Source organism: Balaenoptera physalus (genome assembly GCF_965194825.1).
Source record: "Balaenoptera physalus genome assembly, chromosome: 1".
Classification (NCBI taxonomy): domain Eukaryota; kingdom Metazoa; phylum Chordata; class Mammalia; order Artiodactyla; family Balaenopteridae; genus Balaenoptera; species Balaenoptera physalus.
This window is the reverse complement of record NC_138882.1, coordinates 18,391,203-18,402,615: the sequence shown is the minus strand read 5'-3', so window position 1 is coordinate 18,402,615 and position 11,413 is coordinate 18,391,203. Positions and strand designations below refer to the sequence as shown.

Sequence of the window (11,413 nt, the reverse complement as noted above, 5' to 3'; positions counted from 1 at the left end):
TTTGTGAATTCTTTCAGTGGTTACTTTGAAAATTCTAATATGCATCCTTAACTTTTCAAGGTCTTATATTAATCAATAACTTTAATTTTCAGCTGGAGAAAAACAAGCACTATAGGGCACTTTAAGTCACTTTACTCCTTCTCCAAGGTCTGCATTATAATGCTGTATATTAATTATGTATTTAAAAATTCAAACTAGATACTATTATTACAGCTTCTATACAGTTAACATTCATTTGAAGCTTCACATATATTTATAAGTACCTTGTCTTTTTTTTTCCATCTTGCAATTTAGACATCCCTTTGAGACCATTTTCTTCTATTAGAAGTGCATGCTTTGGAATTTTCCTTTGTATATATAGATTTGCTTGTGACAACATCACTCAATTTTGTCTGTCTAAATATGTTGATTTTATTTTATTGTCGAAGAATAATTTATCAGTCATAGAATTCTAAATTGGTAGTTCTTTTCTTTCAGAACATATATTCTGGCTTTTATTTTTGCTAATAAGAAGTCAGTTTTCTATCTAATTATTGTTCCTCAGAAAATAAACAATTTTTTGGGTGTGTTTGGTTTTCTTCTTACTGATTTATAGACTTTTCTCTTCTTTAATTTCTTAAAATTTCAGTAAGATGGAATTGGATATGGACTTCTTTTTGTTCATCATGCTTATGATTTATTTATTTGTAGATGTGCATCCTTCTTTAGTAATGAAAAATCCTCAGGCATTATCACAACGAATATTGTTTTCTCCTCTCTTTCGGGGATTCTGATTAAGCTTATGTTAGAACTTCTCACTCTATTCTAGTGTGCTGCTCTTTCTTCTATATTTCCACTTCTTTTTAACCTCTGTGTTTCATTGTGAAAATTTTCATCTGACCTAACTTTCAGTTCATCAGTTCTCTTTTGCTATGTCTATTCTCCTGTTAAATTTGTCCTTTCAGCTTTCAATTTTAGTTGTACATTTATTTTAATTTCTAGAAATTTTACCTGTTTCTTCAAGTCTGTTATATCATTTTATAGTTTCCATTCCCTGCAGATATATTCAATCCTTTAAAAATAGATATATAATTGATTTTTGTCTGCATCTGGTAATGATGGGTTTTTTTGTAAGCGTTTCTTTTGATTTGAAAGAAGTATTTTCAGTAAAAAGAAATTGCATATTTCTTATATTGTTCTGTTTTCCCTCTTTATCATTTACCTTGTGATTTTCCTAACAGAAGTTTGATCAGGACTACATAGTTTAATTTTATGTAGTTGAATTTATCAAAATGATTTCATTATATAAGTTTCAGGTATACAGCATTATAGTTCAAAATCTACGTACACAACAAGAGTGATCACCACATGTCTAGTCACCATACAGTGGAGCTCCTTCACCTATTTTGCCCACCCCCAACCCCCTTCCCCTCTGATAACCACTGATTTGTGCTCTGTATCCATGTGTTCATTTTGTATTATTTCCTTGGTTTTCTTAAAATTCCACATATCAGTAAAATCATATCGTATTGTCTTTCTTCTTCTGACTTATTTCACTTAGCATTATACTCTCAAGGTCCATTCATGTTGTTGAAAAAGGCAGGAGTTCATTCTTTTTATGGCTGTGTAGTATTCCACATCTGTGTATTCCACATCTTCCTTACCCATCCACTCATCAATGAGGCCTAGGTTGTTTGCATATCTTGGCTATTGTCAATAATGCTGCAATGAATATATGGGTGCATATATCTTTTCAAATTAGTGTTTTGTGTTCATCAGATAAGTACCCAGAAGTGGAGTATCTGGGTCATATCATAGTTCTCTTTCTATTTTTTTGAGGAATCCCCATACAGTTATCCATAGTGGCTGCAACGGTTTACACTTTTACCAACAGTGTACAGGGGTTTCTTTTTTCCATATCCTCTCCAACATTTGCTATTCCTTGTCTTTTCCATAATAACCATTCCAACAGGCATGAGGTGATATCTCATTATGTTTTTTTTTTATTTCCATTTCCCTGATAATTAGTGATGTAGAACACCTTTTCTTGTGCCTGTTGACCATCCGTATGTCTTCTTTGGAAAAACGTCTATCCAGACCTTCCGCCCATTTTTTTAATCAGGTTGTTTGTTTTTTGTTGTTGAGTTGTATGAGTTCTTTATATATTTTGGATATTAAACCCTTATCAGATATATCTTGCAAATACAATACCTTCTCGCATTTACTAGGTTGCCTTTTTTTGTTTTGCTGATGCTTTCCTTCACTATGCAGAAGCTTTATAATTTGATTTAGTCTCATTTATTGGCTTCTGTTTCCCTCGTCTTTGGAGTCAGATCCAAAAAAATATCACTAAGACTGATGTCAGTGAGGTTACTGCCTATGTTTTCCTCTAGAAATTTTATGGTTTTTATGGTTTCAGGTTTTAAATTCTTTACTCCATTTGGATTAATTTTTGTGTATAGTGTAAGATAGTGGTCTAGTTTCATTCTTTTGTGTGTGCTGTCCATTTTTCCCAACACCATTTATTGAAGAGACTGTACATTCTCCAGTGCATGTTCTTTTCTCCTTTGTCCTAGATCAATTGCCCATATATGTGTGGGTTTATTTCTGGACTTTCTAGTCTGTCCATTGATCTACCTGTCTGTTTTTGTGCCATACCATACTGTTTTGATTACTGAAGCTTTGTTGATGCAGTTTGAAATCAGGGAGTGTGATACCTCCAGTTTTGTTTTGCTTTCTCAAGATTGCTTTGGCTATTCAAGGTCTTTTGAGTTTCCATATAAATTTTAGAATTATTTGTTTTATTTCTGTGAAAAATGCCACTGATATATTGATAGGGATTGCATTGACTCTGTAGATTGCCTTGGGGAGTATGGACATTTTAACAATATTAATTCTTCCATGAATGTGGAATATCTTTCCATTTATTTGTGTCTTCAATTTCTTTCATCAGTGTCTTATAGTCTTTAGTGTACAGATCTTTCACCTCCTTGGTTAGATTTATTCCTAGCTATTTTATTCTTTTGGATGCAATTGTGAATGGGATAGCTTTCTGATATTTGTTATTAGTGTATAGAAACACAACATATTTCTGTATATTAATTTTGCCTCCTGCAACTTTACTAAATTCATTTATTAATTATAATAGGTTTTGTTGGAGTCTTTAGGGATTTTCTTATATATAGTATCATGTCATCTGTAAATAATGACAGTTTTACTTCTTTCTTTCTGATTTGGATACCTTTGAGCTCTTTTTCTTGCTTAATTGGTCCATCTAGGACTTTCAAACCATGTTGAATAACAGTGGTGAGAGTAGACATCCTTGTCTTGTTCCTGATCTTAGAAGAAAGGCATTAGGCTTTTCACCATTGAACTAGTTATGTTAGCTGTGGGTTTGTCATATATGGCCTTTACTGTGTTAAGTTACATTCCCTCTCTATTCACTTTGTTGAGAGTTTTTTTCTTAACTGGATGTTGAATTCTGTCAACCGTTTTTTCTGCATCTACTGAGATGATATATGATTTTTATTTCTTATTTTGTTAATGTGATGTATCACATTGATTTGCAGATCAACATAATTTCTTATGGCCTTTGCATTTGTGACATACACATAAAGGTCTCTCATACACTGAGATTATAAAATAATTTCTTTCTCTATTAATTTTATGCTTTAATATTTTTACAGTGGACTCTTCAGTTTTCTCAAACTTCTCTTGTTTTAAGTGATAAGATATGAATTCATTTTTTCCAGATGACTTCCCTCTTGTTCAAGACCATTTATTGAATCATCCATCTTCTCCTCCACTGATAGATGATATATATTATATAATGCCACCTTTACTATATAGTGAATCCTTATGCACTTATTTATTTCTGGAATTCCATTTATCTGTCTACTCATGTGCCAGTGCTGCCTTTTTTTAATTGTTGAAAATTTTAATAGTTTTAAAATATCTGATGGGCTATCCCCTCAATAATACTCTTCATTTCTGAAGTTTTTCCTTTTAAAAATTTTATATGAATTTTAAAACTAGTTTCATAGGAAAAATTATTGTTATTTATATTGGAATCAAGTTATATTTATAGATCAGTTTAGGGAGAACTTGTATTTTTATATTTTTTTCCATACAAGTCTATTTGTCCAACACTTCCTTTCTCCATTGGTAGCATGTTAACATTTTCTTTATACAGATTTTGGGCCTTTCTTGTTCAGTATATTCCTGAGTATTACCTGACTACTTCTCTTTCTTAAGGGTACTAACTACATAGTATAACAGTTAAAACCACAGCCTATGGATTAAGACTCCCTACACTTAAAATGTAGGTCTGTCACTTATTAACTGTATAAACACAAGCAAGTTACTTAAACTCTCTTTGCATCCATTGTCTCATCTGTAAAATACAGTTGTTTTGAGGATTAAATGCAGTAGGCCTATGAAAGCCTTAGAAGAGTACCTAGCACATAATAACATTCAGTATTCATCAATAATATCATTTAATATTACCTCTCATTGTTGCTATTGTAGATGATTGTCTTTTTCCATTAAATCTTCTAACTCTTTATTGTTCATATAAACAGAAACTATTGGTTTCTGTGTATATTTTGTATCTAGCCAGCTTATTAAATTCTTTTATTGTCTTCAATCATATTTTCAAATAATTTTCTAAGTGTATAATTATACAAGCTTCAAGTAATATTTCATTTCTTCCTTTTCAATTTTTATATTCAAATTTCTTTCTGTTTACGTTAGTTAATATTTCCATGAAAATATTTAAAACTTTAAATTTATAAATAAAAATCACAATCTTTCTTCCCTTAGATTCTTAGAGTGCAGTCTCTCTTGGTAATCTGCTTACAGTACTGAGCAGACCTTTTTCATACCCTTTGTAGGATCTTCTTCCCATGGATGTCCTTGAATGTATTGTAGAAACTCCCCAGAATCCTCTCCTTGACCATTACTTCTCATTATACGTATCATCTTTGAATAGTCTTATTCAAATTTCAATTAGTACTTATAATGTAATGGCTTACAAATTACATATCCATCCTAGATATATTTTCTACAACTTTAAATCTAAATATCCAACTTCCTATCAGGCATGTCCATCAGAACCTCATAAATACTTACTATCAACATGTTCAAAATGGAAGTCATCCTTACACACACACACACACACTTTCTTTTATGGCAACCAGATAAATATAGTAACTAGAGCTAGATACATAGGTTTTATCCTCAGTTCATCCTTTCTCCTATACTTTAAACCCATTAGCCACTCAGTTCTGTAGTTTATACTGCTCAAGGTCATTCCTTCTCCTCTAACTGAAGTTCTCATTTCCTTTTACAGGGACTATTGCCACAGTCTTCTGACTTCTTAGTAAGGTGATTATGTATCACAGTTTGCTTGGAATTTAGAACTTTCCCAGATGCAATACTCTTGGTACTAAGACCAGAAGAGTCCCAGGCAAACTGGGATGAGTTGGTCATCCTACTTCCCAGCCTTCAATATCATCCTCTTTCAGTGACTGGAAGTCAAATGTATGTTATGGGCCTTCTCCCCAGGAATAGTATATAGGTACACAAATTTTGTATGCAGTTGTAGGAGTTTAACAGACCCTCTGAATCTATAGGTTAAATGATCACAGATTTGAAAGATTCAAATTTGAGTTTTTAACTAATCCTTCAAATGGCTGCCAGAATAAGCTGTCTAAAACCACAAAACTGACAATGCTATTTTCCTTCTAAATGTATTCTAATAGCTTCCCACTGCCTACAGAGTGAACACCAAATTCTATAGCATACTTGGAAGGTACAGTTGTCCCTAAGTATCCATGGGGGATTCATTCCAGGACCTCCCATAGATACAAAAATCTGTGGATGTCCGAGTCCCTTATATAAAATGATGTAGTATTTGCAGATAACCTACGCATATCCTCCCATATACTTTAAATTATCTCTAGATTACTTATCACACCTAATACAATATGAATGCTGTGTAAATAGTCACCAGTGCATAGCCAATTCACGTTTTGGGTTTTGGAACTTTCTAGAATTTTTAAAAATATTTTTGATCCTTGGTTGATTAAATCTGTGGATGCAGAACCCACAGATATGGAGAGTGATTGTACTCTGTGATCTAGGACTTGTCTTCATTTATCAGTGTACTTCCTAGGACTTTATTGCTCATACCCTACACTTTTGTCATATCAAATGACTGACAGCCTCCTGAAGGTGCCAAGCTGCTTCATGCCCAAGTATTTTAGCACAAAACCTCCTTCACCATTCTCAGAGTTGCCTTAGAATACCTATTCTAATTTGGGAAATTAATTCAAAGGTCTTCTCCTCTCTGAAACATTCCCCTCTCAAACCCTCCCAATCAATTAATTGTGCCTCTTTTAGTTTCATCACTGGAGTTGGTGCACACTTGTTGTAACACTTATCTACTGAAATTATCTTTTATTAGCCTTTCTCTGCAAATGCATCAAGATTGTGGAGCAGGCGCAGGATGGTATCTTATCCTACTTTATATCTCTAGCATCAAGCCTGATACATTCTAGACAATCAATAAATAATTGTTGAATAAATTAATGAGCAAAAGTGGCAGGAACACAAGAATCATCTTACTCATGGAAAGGCAGTTAAGGAGGTTAATCTATACCTCATTACTTTAAATTGTGTGTACTTTTAATAATGATTGTGTGAATTAATTAAATGTCACCATTACCAATTTTCTCATTAACATAGTGACATGTGACACCCTGTGCCTCTGTTATTAGTATTCTATATTTTAGGAAGGAAAAATGCAATAATGAACCAAAACTGCTGCTTTATATATTGCAACTGAGCCTTCCCTAGAGGTTTCATACTAGACCGGCTTAGAAAGCCAATCCAAAATAATTTGTGAGAGAGACTGGAAAAGATCATAGCAGGTAAAAAGAAAGTAATTTCCAGTACTAAAGAATTACACTATTCAGGTATATAAAAGTCATCTTTGCAATAATTTTCTGAGTTCCCTACTTTGTCAAAATTCAAATCCTTAACAAGAAATTGATCAGACTGTTTTTATCATTTTGAAACCTACTTTTTGTTCCATTTTAAAAGCAAAGTAAATAGCTATAATTTAAGGTGCCCAAATTTGTGTGTAGCTTTAATAAAAATTACACCACCCTTATAGGTCCCATGATTTACAGTGCATTACTAACACGCAATTCATCAAATGCAAATAAAACTACATTTGCAACTCTATAATTTGGATGAGCTCACAGTTACTCTAGCTCCATTCTGGTGGGTACTGTCATGCCTCACTAATGAGCTTTATATACTGTGTTGCTCTTTGTTGTTTGCCTACACCTCTAAATGTTAACCAAACAAGTTGGAAAGTAAAATACCTAATTAACTGTTCTGTTTTATTCCATGATGAGACGTGCCTCACTGCAAGTGAGGGCTGGCAGTGCACAGGGTGAAGACTTGGGTATTCATGGGGGTCATTGGAAATTATTTATGCTCATCAGAGTGGGAAGCAAATGAGAAATTACTGTTCTTAAGAGAGAGTTGAGAAGAGATCAGCTACTAGATGTCAAATACAAGTAAGCAAGATACAGATGAAGAAGCTCTAGCATGGAAGCCACAGATGAAGAAGCAAGAAGACATTTGGGATCAAGGGCACAAGAAGTCTGGTAGGTAAAAGGGTGAGTAAGTCAAGTCAAGACTGAAATCATTAATTCGAATGTCAGGTGACTAAAACTCAGTCTTTCTGCTGTGCTCTTACAAGTTGAGGGATTGTAGGGCGAGTGTGCCTGCTAATCCAACTCCAATGTCCATTTAACACTGTACTCTTCTCCCCCAGCTTGGGCAGGCTTCAAGCTGTCAGCCTGCAGTGGGAAAGGGGACGTGGACAGCTTTACCTCCTCCTTTTTCTGCTCACTTACCGCTATTTTGCTAACTCTTCTACTCTTCAGTACTGCTGTAGCAGAAGGGAAATGAGGACAAAGAATAGGCTGATCTTTACTTCAGCTGGAGTGCTTCATGCCTTCTATCTGGCAGCTGGTTAAAATGTCATCCTGGAAGATAATTTTGGCTGACTCTTTCTCTCATGGGTGGCTTTTGTGAGCTCTTTGAGATTTCTCCTCTTATGCTGACCCAGGGGATTATAGCTCTATTGAAGGTGAACACCTCTCACTCCCACTTTCCATCTGAGGATACACCCTTCGACCTCTTTCTGCTGAGTTTGGCTCACATCTCCTGTCAACCATGTTGATTAGGAATCATGCAGGATCCCTCTCCTATGTCACTGCCTTTCTCCAACAGGGAAACACTGATGCCTCCCTTTCCTTAACAAACTCTGAGAGGCAGGGTGATTTCTGAACTATAACACTGTTGATTCTACCAACAGAGCAGTTGGCTGGTAGAAAACAGATTCCAATCTATGCTTGATAAAGCTTTCTTATGCACGAATCAGACAGCAGTCTTGTGTCTCCTGATGGCAGGACAGTATCTGAAACTCTCTGAGTGTAACCCCTTTCTCTGTATTTGAGGTGAAAGGGAGCACTCACCATGCCTCCTTTACAGAAGGGAAATGAAGACGCCAGCATAACATCAGCTCTCTCCGAAGAGGTCTCCACCATAACGTTCTCCTTAAATCTTCTCTCTGTTCCATCTTTATATTCTTGAATTTGTTGAAGCTTCCAGAAAAATGTAACCGATTCTTGGAGGCTTTCCTTTGTAAATCTGCATACGACGAGAGGTGATCTGTCTCACACTCACTTTGGTGTCCTGATACTTACCAGGAAGAGTTTCATTCTAAATTTCTGTTCCTTATCTTTCTGAAACCAGCAGTTCTGAAACTTGATTCATATTAAAATCACCAGCAAATATTTTTAAAATGTGGATATCTGCCACTCCCCTCCCTCAGCCAGAGATTCTGATTTAAGTGGTCCAGATGAACATTTGTAGTTTTTAAAAATCTCTTGATTTTAATATGCAACCAGGGCTGAGAACAACTGATATAAGCAAATGACAATTTATCTCTTTAGCCAACAATTTTGGATGAAATAGTTCTATATCGATTTTTTCCCTCAATTTTTGTGGACAGAACTCTAGGCTAATCCCTCCAAAAACTATTCCTTATAAATTAATTTTAAAAAGCTCCACGTGAATTCTACCAAGGACTTATTATTGTGTTTATAGAAGGATGAGTTTTTGTACCAATTTTAACTCAGATTGTTAACATGTTTGTAACTATTTTCACTCAATCAAAGTGGAAATCATACCATTAGCTGTTGATCAGTTGTATTTGTCAATACATATTAGTGTTCCCATGTATGAATATTTCTTCTCTGTTGAATAGGTTAAATTTATAAATTTCCTCATAATTTCAATCATTTTAAAGCATTACAAAAATAAGGAGAGAGGGAGAGTTAAGGAAAATCAATAATAACAATTTTTCTTTGCAAAGAAAAAAAAAAAGCCCATCCGAAGCAAAAGAATGCACATGAAATGCATCTGAAAGAAACACATTTCTACCAGTTCTGTCATGTCTAAGGTAAATTCTCCAAAGAGAGTAAGATGGTCTCCTGATATTCTTATTCTAGGAAGTTTTTCAAAATTTTCTTAAAGTCTTTCTTATGTTGAAAATCAGAAAGTTCTAATGTACAGAGCTGAGCCTAGTTGTCTAGTATTATCCCATCTTAAAGCCAAGTGCCTTTAATATCCAATTTTAACTTTAAAGGAAAAAGCAACCCATTGATTAGTTTTCTGGATAGGGCTGATATTCCCAAACATCGTTAAAACACAAAAAAATAAATACAGTAAGCTAGTTCTCTGCCTCCTGGTGCAAAACCCTTTTAAACCAGCAGTTCTACCTCTAGGAATTCATTCTATAGATGCCATCAGGCATATAAACAAGTGTGTGTGTGTGTGTGTGTGTGTGTGTGTTTGTGTGTGTACACAAATGGGTTTATGGCAACATTGTTCAGAATAACAATGAACATGAAGCTAAATATAAATCAATGTGAAAACAGTTAAACAAACAGTGGTAAAGCTATTAAACAAGATGACAGAGTTCTATGTATGCTGATAAGGAATAATATCTAAGGTGCTTTGTTAAGTTTAAAAGGAATGAAGTGTTCAATATATTCATGTCTCAGTCTCTAGGTCAGATAGATAGATAGATAGATAGATAGATAGATAGATAGATAGATAGATAGATAGATAGATGGACTACATGAGTATGTTTCTATACTGCATATAAAATTTCTGGAAGGTTATGCAAAAAAGAGTAACAAAGGCTCCTCTCTAAGGTATGAGTCTAAGATACCATCTGGGGAGGATACTTGCTTTTCATTATATACCTTTTTGTACTGTTTGAATTTTTAATCATCTGTATGATGCAAGTCTCAATTAAAAAAAAAAAAGGCATTCTATTACAGCTAGTAACTAGTGGTTTAAGTCACCTTTAGTGACTTAAGACAAGTTTATCTTTGAAAGATCTATACATTGAAAACTATAAGACTCTGATGAAAGAAATTGAAGAAGAGACAAATGGAAAGATATCCCATGTTTATGGATTAGAAGAATTAATATTGTTAAAATGTCCATACTACCCAAAGCTATCTATAGGTTCAGTGTAATCCCTATTAAAATTCCAATGGCATTCTTCACAGAAATAGGAAAAAAAAATCCTAAAATTTGTAGAAAATCACAAAAAACCTCAAATGGCCAAAGAAATCTTGAAAAGAAGAAAAAAGCTGGAGGCATCACACTTCCTGATTTCAAAATATACTACAAAGCTATAGTAATCAAAACAGTATGCCAATATAAAAACAGACACATAAACCCGTGGAACAGAATAAAGAGCCCAGAAATAAACTCCCACATATATGGTCAACTAATATTTGATAAGAAAGGCAAGAATACTCAAAGGGGAAAGAATAATCTCTTTAATAAATGGTGTTGGCAGACTTAGAGAATGAACTTATGGTTACCAGGGGGGAAAGGGTGGAGGGAAGGGATAGGGAGTTTGGGATTGACATGTACACACTACTGTATTTAGAAAGGATAACCAACAAGGACCTACTGTATAGCACAGGGAACTTTGTTCAATGTTATATGGCAGCCTGAATGGGAGGGGAGTCTGGAGAAGAATGGATACATGCATATGTATGGCTGAGTCATTTTGCTGTGCATCTGAAACTATCACAACATTGTTCATCAGCTATACTCCAATATAAAATAAAAAGTTAAAAAAAAATAAATTCAGCAATAAAAATAAATAAATAAATGGTATTAGGAAAACTGAATAACTACCTGCAGTGGTTATTATACCACTCACAAAAATTAACTTAAAATGGATTAATGACTTAAACGAAGACCTGAAATTTAAAACTCTTAGTAATAAAGATAGGGGAACAGCTCCTTTACGTTGATCTCAGCA

At 34.2% G+C, this 11,413-nt stretch overlaps 1 long non-coding RNA gene across 1 annotated transcript in view; it reads right to left on the bottom strand.

Moving 5' to 3' along the window:
- Nucleotides 1-11,413, bottom strand: part of LOC309644683 — a 126,952-nt gene that overhangs the window by 15,984 nt on the left and 99,555 nt on the right. The gene's annotated exons all lie outside the window — the stretch shown is intronic.